The following is a 24,639-nucleotide window of genomic DNA, read 5'->3' on the forward strand; positions in this document are numbered from 1 at the left end:
CAGAGCTGAAGTCTAAACCAGGTGTCAAGGGCTAATGTTGTGTCCATCCTCCTTCTCCAGTCCTGAGTCCAGCAAAAAGCAGGAGACAAGAGGCCCAGCATGAAAGAAGTATTTTAAATACTCTGAATATATCTCTTCAGATGCTTTAAGATGGGGCTTCGCATTTCTTTATCTCAGCTCAGTGGGACATGAATAAATAAAATCCTCTCTAGTTGTTGGGAACCTGAATGCTGTTCTGAGGGGATTTCTCATTGGATCCCAGGTCTCTAACTCTCTGTTTCTCCATAGTTCAGGCTACATGTCAGATTCTCTTCCTCCTTCCTCTCCCCATCCTACTGTCATGGTCCCTCTTTAGGATACTTGCAGGGCAGGGCCAGATTGTCTCTCCTCTCTTGATTTGTCTAATTGCTCAAGATATAGGTAGGATGGACCCATGAAATCTAAGTCTGCCCAGACACAATCCTGGAGTTCCAGTTATGAGCTAGGAGCTGGGCATAGCTCAGTGGTAGAGTGTTGCCTGAAATGCATGAGGCTATGGATTTCATGCCCATAATTGAAAAAAAAAAAGATAAGTAAGAAAGAGAAACAATCAAAATAGTGACCACACACACCATCCACACTCCTGCCTTGGCATGCCTCAAATCATTCCAGGCTGTTCAAACTCACTTTTGTTTTGACATCTATAAATCTATCTTGCTACAAAGAAAATTTTATCACTGTATTAATTTTCCCTTCAAACAGAAATTCTAGATCTGAAGAAGATACTGAATGAGATGAGAAAATGCTATAGAGTGCTCAAAAACAGACTTCACCCTGGAGAAGAAAGGACCTGTGAATTTGAGTGTGTAAAAGTATTCAATCAAAAGAGAATAAAGAAAAAGAAAGAAATGGAATGAATAAAATATACTGGGTATATGCGACAGGTTCAAAAAAACAGAAGAAATGCTGTATATGTATTCCATAAAACAGGAGGCATTTAATGAGGAAAAATTGTTAAAAGTAATAATTCTTGAAAATTTCCCAGATGATAGGAGGAATATGGACATTCAGGTAAACTATGCTTGAAAGTCCCAAATAGGACCAACCTAAAGATGGTCACACTAAAGTATAATATATACAAATTATGGAAATTTATAGCAGAGATAGTTTTGAAAGCCACAAGAGAAAAGCAGCTCACAACATCCAAGGGAACTTCCATGTGGCTATCAGAGATTTATCAGGAGGACAGAAAGAGAATAATGTCTGCAATATGCTAAGGGAAAGACTCTCAAGCAAGAATAACCAGTCATTTACCCCACTTTTTCTCATGCAATTTGTAACCTAACTTTAAATAATTATCAAATTTTTGCCAGTTTTTGATACTCAAAGAATAAAATCATAGGTAATGAGCTCTAGTGTATCTAGCTCTTGCGTACTCTTGATGGGTTCTTGAAGGCAGTAAATGTTTTCCCTGGTGTATAGTATTTCATTGCATGCACTTCCCTTCTTTTATTTTTCCATTCTCTTGTTAATTGGCATTTAGCTGATTCAGGTTGTAGTTATCACAGATAGTGTTGTGAGGTCCATGCACATGGGGATTTGTACAAATCTGCATGTGCTCTGAGTGGAAGGATCACAGGTTAATGTGATCATGAACCTGGATCACAGGTTCATGAACGGTCAGGGCAGGTCTCCAATTCAGGTACCATTTCACATTTCCAAACACATGAGAGTGTTCTAGATCATTCCCCAGGCTGCTTGATGCAATTTATGGGTCAGTTTTATGGTCTTTCTGTTGAAGTTTTCTGGTGGTTTGTTGCAACTTTCACTCTCTGATGATTATTGATGTTGAGACCACAGTATACACCAGGTGACTATTTGCACATGAGGCTGACAGAGAACTTTCCCTATGAAGAGGTCTTGTCCACAGATTTTGTAGTGTCATCTCTGTCATAAGAACTGACTGTCTCTTCATTATTCTGTCTCTGAACACCAATTCTGTTTCCCTGGGCATCTTGGCTGAGCTCACCCAACACCAGGGTCCAGAACCCACAGGGTAAGTACTCATCATGGTGCTTCTCTTGATTTGCCTTCTTTTGGCTTCCTGTCACTCACTGATTGGTGGAGCACTACTGCACAGAGCAGGGCACACACCTTCAGGGACACACACTCATGTGGGCCTGATCTGATGGTTGAGTGTGGGGCTGACAAGGAGAAAGAGACAGGGTGCAGAGGGACTTGTCCAGGCCTAGAAAAACTTCTCTGTGGCCCTCAGAGTCTGCCTGCTTCTGAGAAGTGCCCTTAGCAGGTGGAGGCAGCAGGAGGAGCAGCTGGGGCAGCCCAGCCTCACACTTCGCTTCCCTGGGAGGTTTTTGTCATGGCCTGTGTCACTGTGGGAGGGTAACTGTTATACTGTTGACAGTAATAAGTGGCAAAATCTTCAGGCTCCAGGCTGCTGATGGTGAGAGAATAATCTGTCCCAGATCCACTGCCACTGAACCTCGAGGGGACCCCAGTTTGCAAATGGTTAGTATAATAGATCAGGAGCTTGGGAGCTTTCCCTGGTTTCTGCTGGTACAAGTTTAATACCTTCACTGGCCCGGCAACTGATGGTGACAGCTTCTCCTTGAGATTCAGACAGGGAGCTTGGAGACTGGGTCATTGTGATGTCACATTTGGCACCTACAATTGAACATATGAGAAGAAATATGCACACTAATGTCATAAGAGGATTTTTCTGAACACCAGGCAGCACTGATGAAATTGGTCTGGGCACATCCCCAGTGCTGTCCCTCCTTACCTGGGAGGCAGAGCAGCAGGAGCCCCAGGAGCTGAGCAGGGGCCCTCATGGCCATGCTGTGTCCTGACGGGGACTGACTCCTGCACAGGGTGTGAGCAGCCTCTTAAGAAGTCCTCAGGGCAGTGGGCTGTGCTGTGGGCACTTGCAAATCAGCAGGGCTGGGCAGGCTGAGTACAGCTGCAGGGAGGCTTCTCTAAGGCATGGCCAAGTATCCCCAGGTGTCCCAACATAGGCCAGGGCATCACAGATTTGCCTAGAGAAAATGTATTTCTTGAGAGTCACAGGAGAGAACCATCCCTCATTCTTGTGAGCAGAGAGACCTCTTGGACTCATCAAGGTTCAGGACATACTTCTGCTCAGTCTCCAACCAATAAGAAGTTCCTGAGCTCTGTCACAGTCCCACACCATGCAGGAGGAGTGACTAACCTCTTCCTTTTTCTACCTGAGCACAATATTTATTCCAGAGAGGCTTCCTCTACACCTGACTCCTTGAAGACCTGGGCATGAAAAATTATCAGTGTTACCAGCCATAAATTGAAAGGGGGGTAAGAGGAAACAATAGAAAGGGACAAAACACACCAAGTGCAAGCTCGCGGTTGGTAAGGAAGGAAAGATGTTTTCCATGTGCCTGTGCTGTCCCTTCATCCCAGTTGAGCTCTGGTCCTGCTCCACTCTGAAGGCACCAACACATCCTCTGACCTTGGCTGCCAAGCTCAGGAGTTGGCCCTTCCACACCTGAAAGGTCATCTCCCTCCCTGTCTGCAGGCTGCATCACCCATCAGGTCACGTGGTCCCTGAGATCCTCTGATTATTGTGTGTGCCCCTCCACCAGCTCCACCTGAGCTTTGGCTTCAGAAGCTAAAGTTCTCCTGGACCAGCTACTCCTCTGTCCTGTGTCTACCATGTTTCCTAACCTGTCTTTATTCTGTCACCAAATCTCACCCAGGTCCTAAGAGAACCCTGTCCCAGAGGCTGGTGCAAGTTTGGAGGCACATGCTTGGTGAGGAGAAAGATGTTTCAGAAGACTAGGCTTGAACAACCTCCACACCACTGCAGCAAAAGAGGACACCTGGGTGGTGGAGGGGACACTGGAGCAAGGTGAGGAGGGTGTCGTCTCATGTAGATGGTGTTAGTGCAGGTCCCTATGCAGGTCAAATGTGGAGCATGGTGAGGAAGACACACTGCAGTGTGGCCCAAATTGTGCAGGTGAGGGACATGGGCAGTGGGAGGAGGGCTTCTATTACCGTTAACATATGAAGGGTCCCCCAAAGCCTCATGGGGTGAACACCTCATTTCAGTACTCATCCATTTGATGGACAAATGATTTAAAGCATTTTGGGGGGTAGAACCTAGTGGGATGGAGGAGTTCACTGAGATTGTGCCCTGGAGGGTGCTTCTTTACCTTGAGTCCTTCCTCGTACACCTGGACCCATGGCTGAGCAGCTTTCCTCCCCCCAGCTCTTCTCCCATGATACTTCTGCCTTGGAGCCAGCTGATCATGGACTGAAACCATGACCCAGTGTAACTAAGGAAGGAAGGAATAGGGAAATGGGTGCAGCTAAGGGCTGTGGACCACAACTGTGTCAGCCACAGCACAGGGAAAACCCATGCATGGCCCTGTCAGCTGCAGCAGCCTGGCCTTGTGTGTAGAGGACAAGCACAGAGGGGTCCAGGTCACTTTTGACAGGACAAGATGATCATGGACACTGCAGGAGGAGCAGTACCTGGGCCCTGGGGAGGGCGATGGTGTAGGAAACCTCTAGAGGTCCCCTTGTTCTTGCTAATGCTGCTCTTTGTGAAATTGGGATTCAAACTAATCACAAACTCATAGAGATGACTTAGCCTGCAATCATTAATAGAGGAAAATCATAGAAATGGCTGCTAGTGCTTGACCTCAGTCTTGTGCTTCTTCCTTATTATTCCAGGACCCAGTAGGGATACAGTGAGGTGCACACTCCACTCTCCCTGCCCCTCACCCTGGAGAGCCCACCCCCATCTGGGAACAATCAGAGGTGGAGAGGTCACTCTAGGCTTGCAAGGTCTTGACCTTCTTCCCTGCGGGTGCACATGGATCAAATTGTGTCTTAACACTCAAGGTGGAGGGGATTTGAGCACCACCTCCTCCCTTCACCACATCAGGCACAACTGCACAGGAATGGACCTGAATAGAGAGTGGACACAGGATGAGAAAAGATCAGTAATGTGCCATCACTTGTGTCTAGAGTGACAGAGCTAAGGAACTAGAGAATGGCCTGTGGGAGAATGAGCACAGCTGAGGTCAGGAGAACATGTGGAGTATGGGAAGATCCTCACCAGGAGCCAAGGCCTTGACCTGCAATGGACACTTAGCTTTGGCCCAGGTCTTTGTTGTTTTACAATTTTGTAATAAACTATGGAAATAAACAGGAAATGATGAGAACAGCTGATAGAAATGAGGAGAAGGGGCCAGGGGCCAGAAGAGGGGGCAGAGCAGGAACCACTTATAGTGAACCTCCCCAGAAAAGGTCATCTGACATGCAGGTCTGAGGAAGGGAGAAAGAGAGAGAGAGAGAGAGAGAGAGAGAGAGAGAGAGAGAGAGAGACAGGTATGTGTCAAGGGTTGTGAAACCCAAGGCAGGGTGAGGCGTTACTTGAAGGAAGCAAATGGAAGGTGACTACAGGTCAAGAAGGAGTTAGGTAGACACAGAATCAATATGTTAAGGTCCAGATTGGAGGAGGCACAAGGAGAATCAGTCCTCAGTGTGTGAACATCACTAGGTTCTTCTGTGAGGGTGAAGACTATTATTGGCTGAGTAATGTGATCTGTCCATGGAAATAGGTTCATGTAACATGAAAACTCTGTACTGTCCCAAGTACACTTGTGCTTAATGACTCCCACTAAATAAATAAACAACCCCTACAGGCCCAGTTCCTGAATTTCCTCCTGGGCCCTACAAACCCCCCAAGGAATGATCTAGACATGTGACCTGTCAGGAGAGGAGGCAGGAAAGTTCAGGGTTGTGGGAGGGGGAAGCAGCCAGGGCAGCAAAGGCTCCCTGACCCTCAGCCTGGGGAAGGCTTGATCTGAAGGTGAGGCTCTTAGGAGGAGCACTGCAGTGCTGCTATAGGAACAATCGGCCAGGTCTTCAGCCTGGGACTGCTGATGGGGAGTGAAATCTGTCCCTGACCCACTGCCCCTGAACCTCCATGGGACACCAGCTGCCCACATGGATGCCCTGGAGAGCAGCACCTGGGACCTGTCCTGGCTTCTGCTGGTTCCAGGCCCTGTCATGCTTTGGTTGGATAAGAGACTCTGGCTGCACTTGCAGCTGATGGTGACCATGTCTTTTGTAGACACAGCCAGGGAGCCTGGAGATTGGGACATCACGTTGTCCTCACAGGCACCTGCAGTCAGAAAAATCAGGAATGGACCATGAACTAACTAACTATCTCTCTCTCTCTCTCTCTCTCTCTCTCTCTCTCTCTCACACACACACACACACACACACACACACACACACAGACACACACACATACACACACAAAAATTTTTCAAATATGCATTGGAACATTTCATTTGATATTCACTATCAATTAGTATTAAAAGTCAGCACACAATTAGGTCCATGTGGGAAGTAGTAATTTTTTATCACTATATCTTAAAATTAGCTTGCCAGCCCTATAAACATATTAATCTGAAGATATCCCAGCACTTAAATCTCTCACCAGAGGCCCAAAGCCACAGGAACACGCACACCTGTGTCTAAGACAACATCCTACTGCCCCTGTCCGCCTTTGAGCTCAGGTCTCATTTCAAAGTCCTCATGTATAAACTGTGGGCAGCAGGTCCAGGCCTGCAGGAGCCTTGCAAAGCCATTAGCAAAAATGAAACCAAAAAACCTGTACTGCAGCGGTGGGGGGAGTATTTGATATCATTTAAGACATAAAAATTCTAGAAAGAACTCAACATAGAAGTTCAAAGAATTCAAACTACTGGATGATGGAAGGAGGAGCTTAGTTTAAATCAAGGTGATATTTATAGGTTTAATTGTACATAAATGACAGGCTAAGTACATAAATTGAAATACATATTTTATATATATATATATATATATATATATATATATACACACACACACACACACACACACACACATAGAGAGAGAGAGAGTGAGAGACAGAGAGAGAGAGAGAGTTCAGAAATGTGAAGAAATATATTTCAATATATTGACTTTTACAGAAATGATAGGCTATATATACAGGATGAAATACCAGAGAGATAGGTAAATAGATAGATAGATAGATAGATAGATAGATAGATAGATAGATGAAGTTCAGCAATCATAGGAGAGATTAGGAATCTAATCATAGGAAGTATATTTGAGTTGAGTTATTCAGAAGTGACACCTAAAATCAAGAATTCTTGTATAATAATTTAAAAGCTAGAAAAACACAACAAAAGAAAGAAAAAATTTTGGAAATTAAGGGACAGAGGTAGGGAGAAAAGAAGATTGAGGAAATGGTAAAAAAAGAAAGAAAGAAAGACAAAGGGAAGTGACAACTTGGGGCCAGATTCCATCCCCCATGACCAGGACAGGCCTGAGCTGTGGCCACCTTGGCCCTGAGGCTCTGACAGCACTGCCCAAACCCACAACATAGCTCAGGACTTGGCTCTGCAGCCACAGCCAGAAGGCAGCCCAGAACCCACTCCTGGGAGCCCTGCAGGGCCCCATTCAAGCTTGGGGTCAGGCTCTCAGCTAGGGTCAGTGTGACCAGAACCCTGGACACCATCCTCCCAGGACTTCCAGGACTGCCGCAGCATCTGAGTAAGCAGGGAGGGGAGGGAGAAGCAGGATCCCCTGGGAAGTGGAGCTGCCCTCAAACTGGGAAGGCTGCTATTCCAAGGTAAATGTTGGAGAGGGGAAGGGCCACCAGCCTGCCTCAGTTACAGCCTCACTGATGAGCAGACATGTGGAGCCTCTGAGGAGACACGGCCACCCCAAGTCCTGTTGAATCCTAACACATGGTCCTGTAAGGCCCAAGACCACAGAGTCAGGGGTTCTGCTGTGAAAATCACAAGGAATGAAATGAGTAGGAATGAAAATAATAAACGTGATGGAATGGAGAGTCCTCCCAGATGTCAGATTTGGAGCTGTGAAAGCACACTGAAAAAACAAATTATAAAATGACATGATGGGCCAGGACATGGAACTGAAAACACAAAACACATTAATAAACCAAATATTATTGACATCCAAGGACATTTCATATCCAAAGCAAACTGTTTAACATTTCAAGAAATTTTAGCATTAAACCAGACATGTTATTAACAAACAAGTAAATTTTAATATTTTCATTTATTCAATGTGATCAATGACTTTTACCCAACAGAAATAATATGGGGGCATCACTTTTCTCTTTATAAAACATGAAAATAAGTGCTTATAATCAATCAGATTCACACTTTACCTGGGGGCTGGTGACTTAGCTCAGTTGGTAGAGAACTTGCCTCACATGCACAAGGTGCTGGGTATTGAACCCAGCACCACACACAAAAAAAAAAAAAAAATAAGAAAAAAGAGAGATAGAGAGAAAGGAGATTCACAGTCCATCTGATTCTGCAATATGAGTGCCCCACAGTCCAAGGCAGGAGGACATTCATATTTTTCCAAGGAAAGAATCTGAAAGATGAGCAAATCTCCCTGACCTACACACTTCCTACTAAGTTGTTCAGCCCTCTGGACCCTGTCAAACTCAAAACTTTTGCATTCTTCTTCTCAAAGGAACTCCAACCCATTTTCTTTCATTTTACTTACTTCTGCTCATTAAGATAAGAAACACAGAGAACCGCACCTCCAAAATCCAGAAGTGCCACCATGCAAACCCACCTCTCCTCACAGTGTTCTCAGGGAAGCTGTCACTCAGGACAGGAGGACAGCCACAGGGGTCTATTTTTACTAGAGAAACCATGACAGGGGCCTTGGCTGGTCATGGCCCACACACCAACTTCCCCACTGTGTGGAGGGAGTGTCAGGACCTGGGCTGCTGGAAAAGCAGCACAGCCTTGTTGGCCAAAACAACATGGGCTCACTCTGTCCCAGCTAGGGAAGAAGGAGTCTGAAATCCATGTCCCAGTGCAGTGAGACCAGAACCCTCTCACCAGTGACCCACTGGAGCAAGCCCAGGAGATCATCAGTGCAGATGCAATCACCCTGACATAAGGAGAACCTGGACTCAGTCCTCTTCTATTAAGGAAATCTCCTGTTAAACCCAGGACTTGTGACACCTGCTGCCCAGAGACTCTGAAAGAAAATAGCTGCAGGGGAAATAAATGCTCTCTCATCAGTGAGAAAGAACTAGTGTAGAATGCTCCCCCTTGTCCATTCTGCCATGTGGCCTGAAGGGGTTCTTCCCTGGGGAAGTGATGAGATGACTCTGAGTGTCACACACATGAAGATGACCAAGACAGAATGTCCACGATTTTGCAGACCTTGCTCCCAAGAATTTCACACCCACTGCCTCAGATGGACATGTCCCTTCTCCTCTTGCATTCACAGGGCTGCTGGATCTCCAGCTCACACACCCACCACCTTCTTTTGACCCTTCTGCCCTTATTGCACTCACTAGGCCAGGAAAAGCTGCCATCTAACCTGTCCCTGACACTCCCCTGTTTCTCTAGGTACCAGCAGACCCAGAAGCTCTGCAGCTGGCTCAATTGCTTGTGGTGGCTGGAAGAAAATCCATTGATGGATTCTTGTCAGGTGGCACTTGTTACCTTCTCTCCTTAGCTCAGAGGAAGCCAGCCAGTTGGCATTCCCTACTTAGAGGGTGACCTGGATACAACCTCCCTAGCCTAGGGTCATTACTGTCCTAGAGTGGCAGGCCCTGGACACCATGACCTGCACAGTGCCAGGCTTCCATGACAGGGCCTTCTGCCCAGGCCCCAGAGAATCTAGGCTGTTTCTCTATTGTACTGTCTCCAACTATAGAAGACATCTGATGTCCCTGGGCTCATAGGGAGGCCCGTTCTTCCCACACTCTCTTCACCCAGCACCCACCAGGGCATTTGCATCCTGCTCCCTGGGGAGGACCTTCCTGCAAGGCTGACATAAAAGCTCAGCTCTAACCTGCCCTTGACTCACCAGGACTCCTCAGCTCAGCTTTTCAAAATGAGGCTCCCTGCTCAGCTCCTGGGGCTGCTGCTACTCTGGATCCCTGGTGAGGACAGAGTGGATGAGGAGAGAGAAGGAGGAGGAGGACAGCCCTGGGGTCCCCATTTGACCGTGGGTGCTCTGTCCCTATAAGAGATGTGCAGGTCTGTCCTCCAGGATGAGGCAGCTGAGGTCAATTAATGTGACAGAGTATTCCAGAAGGAGCAAGCAACAGGACTCTGATGGAAGTTGCCACATAATATAGGAGGATGGTGTAGGTAAATTCTAGAGAGCCTCTTATAGCTTACAAAATTTGAGGTGTTTTTAAATATGAATAAATTTACTATATAAATCAAAACAACAAAAATAATATAGCCTGAAATATACAATAAAGACAAAATGGAAAAATTTTTCTAAAGTATTTATATAACCTTTCATTGAACTGTCATGTTTTTCAGAATCCATTGGGGATTCTCAGAGCCCGTCACCCCTGGACAGTCAGCCTCCATCTCCTGTAGGTGCAATCAGAGCCTCCTAAACAGTGATGGAAACACATATTTGAACTGGGTTGTGCACAAGCATGGCCAGGCTCCATGAGGCCTAATACATGGCGTTTCCAACCAGTTTACTGGGGTCCCAGACAGGTTCAGTGGCAGTGGGTCAAGGATAGATTTCACACTGAGAATCAGCAAGGTGGAGCCTGAGGATTCTGGGGTGTATTACTGCTGACAAGGTATACAAGCTCCTCCCTCAGTGTTACAGTCCTGAACTAAAACCTCCTTGCCTGGGGAGCCCAGTTGCTAAATGAGATGCTGGTCTTGGCAGCAGCTCAGCAGATTCTCTGCCCTGTGAGTGGAAGGTGCTGGGAACTCAGGGAACAGGGTGCAGCTGAGGGCTTTGGACCATGACTGCCTTGGCCACAGCTCAGGCCACACCCATGAGTGGCCCTGTCAGCTGCAGCAGCCTGGCCTGACATGTGGAGGTCAAGCACAGAGGTGTCCAGGCCCCTTCTGAATGAGCAGACAGGATGAGCTTGAACACTGCAGGAGGAGCAGGACCTGGGCCCTTGGCAGGACTCTAGTAAGGAATCAGAGGACTTCAACTGGAGTGGAAATTCATCTTTTGCCCAGAAATTTATTTTATGCAATTTTGTAATAAACTATGGAACTAAAAAGGAAACTGTGAGAACAGCTGACAGAAGTTAGAGCAGAGGACCACAAGAGGAGGGAGAGAGGGGACCACTCACAGAGGACCTCACCAGAAAGGCTCTTCAGAAGGCAGGGTCTGACCAAGGATGAAAACAGAGGGGTAGGTAAAATAGAGAGAGATATACCGAGAGAGAGAGAAAGAGAGAGAGAGTCTCTATATGAGAGGGTTGATCTGCTGGGTGAAGAGTCTCATACTGGAGGGCCCAGGTGGAAGGAGATTGCATGTCATGAAGGAGACCAGGAGGATAAGGAATAAAAGTTGGTATCTTCTATATTGGACCAGGCACAGGGAAGTACTAGTCATCAGAGTGTGGAAGTCACCAGATTCTCCTTTGAGGTGAAGACTAATATTGGCTCAGTCACGTTTTCTGTCCATGGAAACATGCAGATTCCTGTCATCTGAAAACTCTTGTTCTGTCCCCAGGAGACCTGCCCAGCCTTGTGCTTGGTGACTCCCACGAGATGAACAAGCAAATTCATACCCCAAAAAGGTGCAGTTCTTTATTTTCTCCTGGGCCCTGCAAATCCTGGAGGAAATCAATCAAAATATGTCACCTGCTAGGGGAGAGGAAGCAGGAAAGCTCAGGGCCTTATGAGGGGGAAGCAGCTGAGAAAAGGCTCCCTGACCCTCAGCCTGGTGGAGGTTTGTGTGTGAGGCTGAGGCTCTTGGGAGGAGCACTGTGGTGCTGCTACAGGAACAACCTGCCACGTCCTCAATCTGGGGCTGCTGATGGGGAGTGAAATCTGCCCCTGACCCACTGCCCCTGAAGCTACATGGGAGTCAAGCTGTCCATGTGGATGCCCAGGAGAGGAGCCTGGGAGATTGTCCTGGCTTCTGCTGGGGCCAGGCCACATAGTCCTTGTGGTTGATAAAAGACTCTGGCTACACTTGTAGCTGATGGTGACCATGACTCCTACAGACACAGCCAGGGAACCTGGAGACTGGGTCTCACCTTGTACCCAAAGGTACTTTCAATCAGGAAAATCGGGAATGGACCCTGACATCTCTCTCTCTCTCTCTCTCTCTCTCTCTCTCTCTCTCTCTCTCTCTCTCTCTCATACACACACACACACACACACACACACACACATACACACAAACACACACACTCACACATGTGTATGTTTCATAATATGTACTTTGAAATATCATTTAACATCCATTCTCCAGGGATGTGTGATGAGCTCATAATTAAGCCCATATTGGAATTCACCATAATTTCCCAGCACATGTTTTAATGGCTTTTCCAACTCTATGATTATGAAGACAGTGAAGTCCCAGAGCCACAGAAACAAGAACCACGGTGTCTGGGACATCATCTTACTTCCCCTGCCTGCCTGATTCACCTCAGGTCTCATGGCAATGACTTTGTTTATAAAATGTGGCAGCTTGGCTGGTGCAGGGCCCATGCAAAGCCCTCAGCAGATAGGGAGGCCCATTGCCTGGATGGTGGGTTCAGATCAGAGACTAAGTCTATAAACAGGCAGACGGATTAATGAAGAGCTTCTATTTTACCTCAAATATAACTCAGAGTGGATTCAATACTCAAAAAAATAGAGATTAATAATGCTGGTAAAATAATAAGACCTGCTACAAAATAACACATCCTATGAAGAAGAAAGGAGAGGGAGAAGGAGGGCCAGGAGGGGAGGGAGGGAGGGAGGGAAAGGGGATAGAAGGGAGGCAGTGAATGAAAAGGAACACGAACAACATCTTCAAATACTGAAAAATAACTTTCAACCCAAGTTTCTGTAGCTAGAAAATTGAGATTTTTTTAGATTGAGGAAAATGTAGAAACCTTTTCACACAGAATCTGGAGAACACATCCTTGGTCTTTGTACAGGACACAAAATGTCCCCATATCATGTCCAGGCAGGGTGGCAATAGATGAAGGTCTCATTTGTACAAAGGATAGAAAGCAGGTATGAATTTTAAAACTTTCTTTTCTTATTTGAATGTCTATGGCAGATGGAACCTGTCCTCAAAATTATAAGGAGGCACCCTGGGGTGTGTAACTTATGACAGTCAAATGCCTGAGGACAGCACAGTTGACAATTGTTTCCTGCAGAATCCTGCTGCTAGGAAAGCTGGGAGGATCCTCCAGAAAGGAGGCCTCCAGGGGGACAGTCAGGAACAGACTCAGCCATCAGGAGGCCCAAGTGCCCTGCCTTCTGAGTCCCCTCCAGCTGTTCAACACTCTCCCCTCCATATAGGACAAGGATGGCCTGTTACCAATCCAGGTCCAGGAAGTGAGTGACTCCAGAGGTCAAGACACTGAGACTCCTGCCTGCTAACCACTCTGGGAGGAGAACTGCTCCAGAGGAAGCCAGAGGACACCTGGTATGGGGACACATGCAGCCCAGGGCAGGGCCACAGTGAGAACCCAAGGCCTTGCCAATGGCAGCCTCAGCTGGCTGACACAGGGGAGGCCCTTGGAGACCCACCAGAGAAGTCCTTCCATGGCTGCCCCTGTGGTTAACACCTCAGGACATCTGGGGACACACCTTGAACCAGAACCACCAGGGAAGCCTCTCCTGATTCCTCTCTCACAAAAGAGGAGTGAGAATAAAATGGTAATGGTTGAAACTGCTTGGTGCAGTGTTTCATACAGAAATACACAGTGAATGCAGACAAATAGTAAGAAATTCTAAAAGGATTGGCAAGACTCTAATTTCTGTAAAGAGCAGCAGTGCTTCCCTGGGTGAGCATGCACACTGGAGTACCTACCTTACATGGTGTTATTAGCACCTTATAGTTTTTCTTGCAAAACACAGAGTTGTTATTCATTATCTCTTCTACTATTTGACCTGGGAAACAGTGATGTTGTTTCTTTTTAAGAAAAGACTTTTCTGTAAAAGCTAAAAATAACCATCAATAAGTCACTCCATTTCAAGGGCTCCTATCCCACAGCAGCCAGAGACCATGGGATCCACAGGGTGCAAACACAAGGGGAAGGGGCCTCCTCAGCCTAGGTCCCTGTGACACTACCTGCAGCTGTCCTTGCCTGGTCCTGGAGAAAAAAGCCTGAGCAAGATTCTGTGTTGCCTGCTGTGACATGGGCAGTGGTGACATCTACCCTCCCTGAGTGCTCTGAATGCACAAAAGAAAACTTGAATGACAGCAGCGAGAGACCACAGGGTCTTGTTCATTTCCTATAAAGAGGCTGTCTTAATAGGTAAAAGTGTGAAATTAAATTATGCTTGAAATATAGATCAGCCTCTCCAGGGCTGAGGTTAGGGTGAGTTTATTTGAAGGTTCACATCGTCCTCTGGTGGGCAAGCAGTGGAACATCCAGGCTCAAGATTCAGTGAGAGGAACCTGAGGTGAGCACAGGGTCCTGTGCCCTCTGCTATCCACACTGATGCAGCTCCAGGAAAACAGCTTGCCCATCTGTCCACCTATGACTCAAACCCAGAGTAAAGCTCAGAAAATAGCTGCTTCACCTGGGAACCAGGGAAGATGCCAGAGCAGCAATGTCTGCCCAGGTCACTCAGTGAGTTTAAGCCGAGTTGAGGCCAAAACCAGGTGTCACCAGATAATCTCTTGTCAAAATCCTCCAGTCCAGAGTCCAGAAAAACTTCAGGATAAAATACATCCAACATATTTTTTATTAAACAGCTGATTTTTTAATAACTTTATTTATTTATTTATCTATCTATGTATTTATTTATTTTTAGTGGTGCTGAAGTTTGACCCCGATGCCCCACCAGTGCTAGGCAAGCCCTGTAGCCCTGAGCCACAACCCCAGCCCCAAACATGATTTTTTATAAATACTCTACATTTATTTCATTAGATCTTTTCAGACGGGACAGTTTTTTTCTAAGATCAGTCTGAATTGAATAAATACCTTCCTCTCCTCACTGTTATCTCTGGGAGCAGTTTGAAGCTCAGCTTGTAAACTTTGTCTTTTTCTTCTAACAAATAACAAATCTCCTGCCTTTTATCCTGTGTGTGTGTGTGTGTGTGTGTGTGTGTGAACTTGAACATATCCCTTATTCCATGACACTTCCAAGTATGAGGTCACTCCAGAGAGATGCTCCCTGAGGTCAGGTGGCTTCACAGTGCCCAGCTCACACCACCTAGTGAACTACAACCTTGCCCACCCTAACATGAGAAGAGACCTAAAGAAACCTCCCCCTAATGGCAGCACCAGCACCAGGACCAGAGTCTACAGCAGCACCCGAGTCCACCAATGCCAAGTGTCCCCTGCACTCTCCAGCTCTCCATCATTATCCAGACATTGTTCAGACACCTTCTCATGCAGTGTCACCCAGAGATCCCTGAACAGCAGCAGGATCTGAAGGTGACCTTGAAACAGCAGTGGTCACCTTTGCCCTCTGCTGGCCCTGCCCACACATTGCATGTTCCCCTGAAGGTTACTCTTTTCCCAGGAAATTTCCCTCCTCTTTCTGAGGCCCCCTGTGATGCTCAGCCAAGCTACAGAGCTGCTTCAGCATCTCAGGGTATTGAGCAATGAAGAGCCAGACCCCTAGCCTCTCCTTTGTCTTGTCCTGCATGTAGGAAACAGCTCACACAGAACATGTGTGTGCAGGATGTGGGCCTGATTCATCCTACAAGATTCCTAGGGCTCTGGCCTCATGGGGGACCCACTCCTGAAGGCTGACAGCAAACAGTGCCACACACAGGTGGTTCTGTGCTCTGCAGAGGCTGTTCTGTCTGCCGCTGAGATGGCCTTTAACTTCCACCTTCCAGTCCTCCCACCCTCCTGCCAGTGCTGTGACACACACACACACAAAAAAAAAAAAAGGAAAGAAAAGAAAAAGAAAATTTACATATGGAAGTATTTTCACAACCAAAATGCCACAGCATAAAAGTTTCCCTGTTGGTATATGTTTATGTTCAAGAGAGATCCTGTGTCTATGTTTGTTTTTGTTTTGTTTTGTTTTGTTTTTGACTCTTACTTTTTCAATATTGAAATATTTACATTCATTCAATTTTAAAAATTTAGTAATATTGCATTAAGATATAATTTATGCCAATACCCACATTGGGGACCTCCTTAAACTTGTCCTCCAAGGCCAATGCCTCCCTGGCCTTAGCCTAGTGCAGAGCATGTGCCCAGATAGCAAGGACACGGGTGACTTCTAAACCCCAGAGACCCCCCCCTCCATGGAGAGCAGATGGAAATAGTGCCACCCACGTGGCGGTTCAGGACTTCAGGCTCCGTAGGGAGAGACCTTGGGGGTTGAAGCCTCACCACCCCGAATCCCCAGGAGAGAGCTCAGGGCTCTGAGTAGGTCCAGAGCACAGGGAAACCAGAGGAAGGGAGGCAGCAGCCAGTTCTGCAAGAGGAGGCTGAGGCCTTGAGAGGGGAGGACTCAGGCCATTGGAAGGCCAAAGAGGAGGCCAGGCAGAGGCTCTAGGGATGGGGCCGGTGTGGGGGGGGTGCTTCTTACAAACACCACCAGGCAGCAGAATGGTTCAAGATTGATCCTTGGAGCCAGCTGCAGCACTCACCTACATCCCAATTCTGAGGCTGTGGCTGGTGGGGGCCTGCTTAGCATATGGGAGAGTCTGAACCCCAAACAAAATATGAGGGGATTCCATACCTACCCTCACCACAGCATTTCTCTCTCTCTGGGACGAAACTCAGGAACAGGAGTTTACAGAGCTCCTGTGAGGTTCCAAACCCACAGGCCAAGTGTGGGTTCCACAGATAATGCCCCAAATAAGGACAATAAGCTTCTAAGCTTAGTGAGAAATCATCAAGGAGTTCCACAGGGGAGAATGTGACCTGTTTGGGGTTTGTTATTTCTTTTGTTTTGATTAGGGTCTGGTAAGTTGCACGAGCTGGCTTCTAACTTGGAATCCTCCTGCCTCAGCTCCATGAGTCCCTGGGACCACAGGTGTGCATCACCAAGCACAGATACTGGGTGTTTTAGGATGTCACTGGCTACTGTATGAAGGAGGAAAATATGGAAAGTAGTTCATCATCAACCACCTCTCTGTACATTGGCTTCCAGGAAAGTGAATCTAATGAACCAAAATTAGTATTTACTAAGAATGAAGTATGTACCCAGGCACTAAGCTGCACAATAATTCACATGTGCTACTTAGTTACTTCCCTGGCAACGTTATCAGAGAGATGTTATCACTGCCATGGATCAGAAGAGAGAATGAGGCTTGAGGAAAGTGAAGGACCTGACTCAATGTCACACTCAATCCTTAGGGTGCAGAGCTGAGATTCTAATCACCTCCAAGTGGGTATTGCGTTGACCATGCCCTGACCCCTCCAGCTGCGATGAAAACTTGGAGCCAGAGGAGGCCACCAAACTGTCTCTCAAGGAAGGCTAGGTGTCTGGTTTCCATGACGACATCACCATGTGACATCAGGATGGATCCACTGGGCTCTGAAATAGCACCAAGGGGCTGTGAGCCTCCAGTGCAAGGTGGGAATCCCTGGGTGAATTCTCCAGAACTGAAGAGTGGGAGGCCATCTGGGAGGCCACTGCAGGGCTTATCCCCACATTCTCAGGCTGCACACCAGCCTTCCTCAGGGCTGGGAGAGGGTCGGGCTGGTCCTCTGGAAAGCAGACACAGAGTCAGTGTGTTGAGGCAGACAGGGCTTGAGGCTGGGAGGCCATGGAGCTCTGCCAGGGAGCCCGAGGCCTTTGCTGAGGGCAGTGAGCACCCGTGGGTCCAAGAGAGAAGCAGGCCATGTGTTCCTGAGTACTTAGTGCCTGGTGCAGCTGATACACAGGAACACTGGGGAAGCCATTGTCACTCCTGTGCCAACTGCAGGTTACCTCTTTATACTCTGCTTACCTGGAATCACCTGATGTTAATAAAACTGATTCCTCCAAACAGCACCCACTTCTGAATATCCAATAGGGATCCAGTCATTATGGTAAGTGAAAAAAAATGGTAGTATGTGGACAGGATTCTAAGTTGTTGGCCCCAAACCCCAGCCTTGTGCCATACCATTCCCCAGGTTCTCAAACAAGAATTTCAATAAAATTTCTTATGAAGGATTTTGGAGACATAATCAAATAAGTTGAATCTAAGAGAGGGAGAGAGTACACACTAGATCTGTCTCCATCATTGAAGCCTGTCCATCTGCACATGGAGGCAGAAGAAGGAGGATCTCAGGCCATGAAGACTGGATGTAAGGAGATGCTCTAATGCTGCTCTTGGAGGTGGCAATTAGGGCAGTGTCCAGCAGCTCCCTGCTTATGGCCACAGGGATATTGGTACCTCACCCTACAACTGTGGAAAGATGACTCTGCCTCAGCCACTGGACCTGGAAGAAGACCCAGAACTTCAGCAAGGAGAGCTGCCCAATGACTGCTCCATTTTAGTCTTAATAGGCTGAGCTGAGGACTCAGCCTGGTGTCCTGAGGGACAGGCCTGGGAAGGAACACACTGCTCAGTTGGGGGGAATTTGTTGCTCAGCCACATAAAACTAGGAGGGATGTCAAACTGCCATATGTCATCAGAAGGATCAGAAAACTAAACACAAGAAGCAATTGTCCCACATGGCTCATGGCTGAGGGGACCCTCAACTCTCTGCTCACTCTGCAGTGTGGTCAGGTTCTGCCTTCTTCTGCACAGAGCACCTCCTGATCTCTCCACACCCACACAATCCAGGCTGAACATGGGGCCTTTAAGTAGAAGGAAATGGTGGATGGAAGTGGAGAACATCATGATAAGTGAAAGAGCCAGACTATGGAAGGTGAGGGTCCAATGTCACCCTCCTGTGCCAAAGCTAGAGCAAAGGAAGGGGAAAGGGGGTGATGTGTCATAAGGAGTGAAGGACGACCAGTGACAAAGGAGAGAGAGATGGAGGGTCAGGGGACTGGGACAGGGAGAAAATGTGGAAGGAATGCACCACACGACACCATGTGCTTGGGCACAGACACCACAGCACAGCAGTGAGCCCAGCTCCACAGAGGTCTAGAGCCCACCAATGACAAAGGAGCAGATGAATAAACAGAAGGAGAACAGGAGAGAAGAGGGAGGGGAATGGGGATGCAAGAATGGGAAAGAAGGGGCATCAGGGACTAAGGTGGAGCACAGTGTATCCCTTGCCTGCAGATTGTGCCCAGGGAACCATCTGTTTTGCAGAACTCCAATGCACCAATAGGAGCATTTACAATTAGTAAATAGGGCACTGAAGAATAGTCATGGAAAAGGGAAATATACTTACCTATAAAATACCTTAATAAGTAAATCAGACATAAAATATGGAAATCAGTTGAGATAATCATATCTAAACTGCACCTGAGATGGCTCAGGGCCATCATGAGTTCCCCAGGAAACACCCTGAGGATGTCCTTAGGGCAAGGAGAAGACAGAGGAGTGATCTTCCCACCACTTTCTTCCAAGGGGTCCTGTGCTCTGGAAGTTTCTGACTCTGCACTTTTCCAGTTCCTGCCCAGTGAGTTCCACCCCATTCTCCTTCATTTCCTTTCATTCTGCTCATTCAGAAAAAGCACAGGAAGACCGCAGCCCGGAAAAACTGCAAACAGGCACATTTCACAGGTTCAGAGGATGCTGCCCACTTAGGGCAGGACAGCCACAGAGGTTCAGTTAAACTAAGAGACACATGGCAGGGTCCTCGCTGCTGATGGCCCAGGTTCCACACAGTGGAGAGGGTGTGTCAGAGGTCCTGGGCTGGGGAGAAAAGCAGCACAGCCATGTTGGCCAACACAACACAGGCTCACTCTGTACAACCTGTGGACGAGGAAGGCTGAAATCAATGTCCCTGTGCAGGGAAAAGGACCTTCTCCCCAAGACACCTTGGGGCCAGTCCCAGAAGAAAAGTAGGGCACACAGAATATCCTGACCATGGAGACAGTGCCTGGGTGCAGTTCTGACCTAGGGGATCTACTTTAAAACCCAGGGTTGAGGCCCCTGCTCCCTAGTGTCCCTGACAAGGAGGAGCACATGAGGAGGGATGTCTCTATCATCTATGAGAAGGAACTAATGCAGAATCCTCCTTGTTCACACTGTCCAGGTGGTTAGGGGTCCATCTCCTGAGAAATGTTTGGTGGCTCTAGTGGCAAATGCATGGAGATGACGAGGAAAGGATGGCCACCAGTTACAGACCTCACCCCAGGATCTTCACATTGACTACCTCAGGGGACAGGCTCCTTGTCCTCTTTCCTTGAGCAGGGCTACTTGTTCTTCAGCTGGAACAAGATTTCTCTTCCCACCAGCTTCTTGTCACACTTGTGCATTCTTTCATTCACTGGGTGAGGAAAATGTGAGATCTAAACTGTCCCTGATGCTCTTGTATTTCTGCAGGTATCATCAGACACCCGAAGCTCTTGAACTTCTTCAACTGCATGCTGTGGCTGGAAGAAATTTCAAAGATCAACACTCGTGAGGTGGCACTTGTCACCTTCTATTCTCAGCTGACAGGAAGACAGCAGGATGGTCATTTCCTAACAGAGCCTGACCTGCAGGCTACCTCACTATCTGTGCATCTGTGCTGTCTTAGGAGGGCCGGCCCTGGGCACAATCAACCCTCACAAAGTGAGGCTTCCATGATGGGTCCTCTTCCCCAAACCACAGGCACCTAGGGCTATGTCTCTGCTCTATTTCCTCCAACTGTAGAAAACATCTGATGTTGCTGGGCTCACAAGGAGGCCCTGCCCTACCTCACTCTACCCACCCAGCACCCACCAGGGCATTTGCCTGTTGCTCTCTGGGGAGGACCTTCCTGCAAGGCTGACATAAAAGCTCAGCTCTAACCTGCCATTCACTCACAGGACTCCTCAGCTCAGCTTCTCAAAATGAGGCTCCCTGCTCAGCTCCTGGGGCTGCTGCTGCTCTAGATCCCTGGTGAGGACAGAGGGGATGAGGAGGGAGAAGGGGGAGGGAGGGAAGACCTGTGTTCCCCATTCTGCCCAAGTGTGCTGTGTCCACATGAGGGATGAGCAGCTATGCCCTCCAGGATGAGGCAGCTGAGGTCAATCAATGTGAGAGAGTATTCCAGAAGGAACAAGTGACTGGCTCTGATTAAAGTTGTCACATAACACAAGGGGGAGGTTGAAGGGAATTCTAGCTCTTAGAGCTTACTTTATTTGAGTTCTTTATGTATATGAATAATTTTAGTCCATAAATCAAAAATAGAAAAATCATTTTTTCTGAAATGTATAAAAATGAAAAAGTGCAAAAACTTTTCTTAAGATTTCTACATAACCTTGCATTACTCTGTAATTTTTGCAGTAACCAGTGGGGATATTGTGCTGACCCAGACTCCTCTCTCCGAGCCTGTCACCCCTGGACAGCCAGACTTCATCTCCTGCAGGTCCAGTCAGAGCCTCCTACATAGTAATGGAATCATGTATTTGTACTGGGTTGTGAACAAGCCAGGCCAGGCTCGAAGTGGCCTAATATATCAGGTTTCCATTTGGTTCACTGGGGTCTCAGACAGGTTCAGTGGCAGTGGGTCAGAGACAGATTTCACACTGAGAATCAGCAGGGTGGAGCCTGACGATGCTGGAATATATTACTGTGTGCAATATCTACAGACTCCTCACACAATGGTGCAGCCCCTGAAAAAACCCTCACTGCCTGGGTGGCCCAGTGCGCCACATGAGCTGCTATTCTGGGCAACAGCTCAGCAGATTCTCCGCCCTGTGAGAGGAAGGTGCGGGGAACTCAGGGAACAGGTGCAGCTGATGGCTGTGGACCATGACTGCCTGGGTCACAGCTTTGGCCACACCCATAAGTGGAATTGTCAGCTGCAGCAGCCTGGCCTGGCATATGGAGGACAATCACAGAATTGTCCAGGCCCCTTCTGAATGAGCGTGGACACTGCAGGAGGAGCAGGACCTGGGCCCTGGGCAGGACTTTGGCCAAGTTAGTGAAGAAATGAAGTGAAATGCTAGAGGTCCCTCCAAAATCTGCCCTGTGTGAAATTCAGATTCAAACCTAATAAAACAAACAAACAAATGAAACAGAAAAATCATTTTGCCTGCAATAACTAATAAAAGGAACTTCATGAAATTGACTTATTAATTTTGCATAAGATCTTGTATTTCTCTCATTATTATGTGTCACTTTCAACAACTAAACACCCAAGGTCACTCCAGGTGAACTGGGCTACACAAGATACCCAGAAAGGAACAGAGTAAAGCCTTTTTCTTTGGGTCCTATGGCAGCTCCTCAATGAGAGAGGAGCAAGTGCTGAACCCTTTTGGGGGGAAGAAACCATTTAAATGAGGCAAGGGGTCAGGATTCAGGGGGTGGAGTCTAGCTTGTGGAGTCTGCTGTCAGTCTTCTAGCAGATCTAGGAAGGCCACACCCAAAGGCAGAGCAAGAGAAGGGGACACACAAAGGGAGTTTCCATGGAACCTTCTATCCCTAACAGGCAAAGGCTGGATTACAAAGAAAATAAGTGATTGTAACTCAACCCTAGGGACACACCCCACAAAGAGAAAATACCAAGTCAGGAGTCATGGCATTACCCCGCCAGACACAGTGATCTTTCAGGTCCTAGTGGTGCATCAGGACTGACAGGCCTGGTCACTCAATGTGGTCCCCACAATTACAGGATTTAGCAGAGGTACAGGGATGATACAGAATCCACTCACCCTGCCTGGAACTCCTGAACTGACTGCCTCCCTGTGCGGAAGGATCGGAGTTGGAAAAGTCACTCATAAGTCTCCCAGAGGGTGAAAAGTTGTCCCTGGGGCCCTGAGACTCTGGGTCTCTACTGCCTCAGGGCTTCCTAAAGATCCTGGCTAGATGCCCCTCAGGTATCTCACAGTTTTCTAGCTGGGCCAACAGGGCTGATGATGCTCTGGATCCCTGGTGAGGACAGAAGGATGAGAAAGATGATGTGGAGGAGGATGAGCTCTGGGGTTCCCATTCTGCACTAGGGTGGGGACCTGAGGGCATCTGCCCATCTCAGATGCCTGGGCATGACTACAGGGAGATGGTCACTCAGGAGAGCCATTATGGTGAAGGTGAGTATGATATTGACCCAAAGGCAGAGCTGGGTTGGGAAGGTCAGCAGGAGATGCAGTGGGAGCCCAGATGGCATCCACTGGCCACAGAAACCGCAGCAGACAGGATCCTGTTAGAGTCCCCTGGGGATGGGGGAGGTGTCCTATGCTTTCTGACCTAGCCCCTTTCCTCTCCCTGAGCACAGCACATGTTCAGGGAGAATCCCAGCCTGGGGTCCAGGGCTCAGCTCCTATTCTGTCTGTCAAGGAGGCTCCATGCAACTGCCCAAGTCAGCTGGGTTTTCTTCCCCACATTCAACATGAAACATATATTTGTAATATTTTTAAAAGAAATGTGAGGTAACATTCCCTGCAAGATTATAAATTCATGCATGATTAACAAGTTACCATGAGGAAACCAATCATAAAGAAATGACTAATCCCCTCCCCCCACGCCTGCAAGGTAGACGGAACTGTGACCACCCACAGAACAGGCCCAGCGGCCTGCAGAAGGGTAATGCCGCCCCCCCCCCCACGCCTCCAAGGTAGGTGGACCTGCAACCCACTGGCAGAACAGCCCCAGAGGCCTGCAGAGGGGCAGTGCCACTGCCTGCGCCTGCAAAGTAGGCAGAACTGCGACCACCAACAGAACAAGCCTAGCGGCCCACAGAGGGACAGAGCCGCCGCCCGCACCTGCAAGGTAGGCGGACCTGCTACCGACCCGCAGAACAGGCCCAGCGGCCTGCCGGCGTGGTAGGCACATTGCCCCAATTGGAGGAGTTAAAAGAATTTGCAGCTAGAAAACCATCTCTTCAAAACATCCTGGAAAATAACAATGAAAACCAACAGTGGGAGGTAGGACAGTAAAGGGGGGAAATAATCAAAGAGGAAAGCAAACCATGTTTAGTAACATAAATAAACAAATATGGCTGGAAGAACAGCCCATATCTCAATAATAACCCTAAATGTTAATGGCTTAAACTCACCAATTAAGAGACACAGGCTAGTAGAATGGATCACAAAACAAGACCCAACAATATGCTGCCTACAGGAGACGCATTTGATAGGAAAAGACATACATAGGCTGAAGGTGAAAGGTTGGGAAAAATCATATCACTCATATGGACTTCGGAAACAAGCAGGAGTGTCCATACTCATATCAAATAAAATAGATTTCAAGCCAAAGTTAATCAAAAGGGATAAAGAGGGACACTACATACTGCTTAAGGGAACCATACACCAACAAGACATAACAATCATAAATATTTATGCCCCAAACAATGGTGCAGCTATGTTCGTCAAACAAACTCTTCTCAAGTTCAAGAGTCTAATAGACCACCATACCATAATCATGGGAGACTTCAACACACCTCTCTCGCCACTGGACAGATCTTCCAAACAAAAGTTGAATAAGGAAACTATAGAACTCAATAACACTATTAATAACCTAGACCTAATTGACATATATAGAGTATACCACCCAACATCAAGCAGTTACACTTTTTTCTCAGCAGCACATGGATCCTTCTCAAAAATAGATCATATATTATGTCACAGGGCAACTCTTAGACAATATAAAGGAGTAGAGATAATACCATGCATC

The 24,639-nt window shown here is 47.5% G+C and overlaps 2 long non-coding RNA genes across 2 annotated transcripts in view; both read left to right on the top strand.

Annotated features, from left to right (window-relative positions):
* Positions 1-9,810: 9,810 nt before the first annotated feature.
* Positions 9,811-24,639, top strand: part of LOC125618848 — a 222,777-nt gene continuing 207,948 nt past the window's right edge. The window contains exon 1 of the long non-coding RNA XR_007350233.1: positions 9,811-9,976. This is a non-coding gene — a long non-coding RNA (uncharacterized LOC125618848). The remainder of the gene's footprint in view (positions 9,977-24,639) is intronic.
* LOC125618854 lies at positions 20,845-21,426 on the top strand. The gene is made up of 2 exons (XR_007350241.1): positions 20,845-20,925; positions 21,313-21,426. It is a non-coding gene; the product is annotated as an uncharacterized LOC125618854 (long non-coding RNA).

Source organism: Marmota marmota, unplaced genomic scaffold (assembly GCF_001458135.2).
Source record: "Marmota marmota marmota unplaced genomic scaffold, marMar, whole genome shotgun sequence".
NCBI classification, from domain to species: Eukaryota; Metazoa; Chordata; class Mammalia; order Rodentia; family Sciuridae; genus Marmota; species Marmota marmota.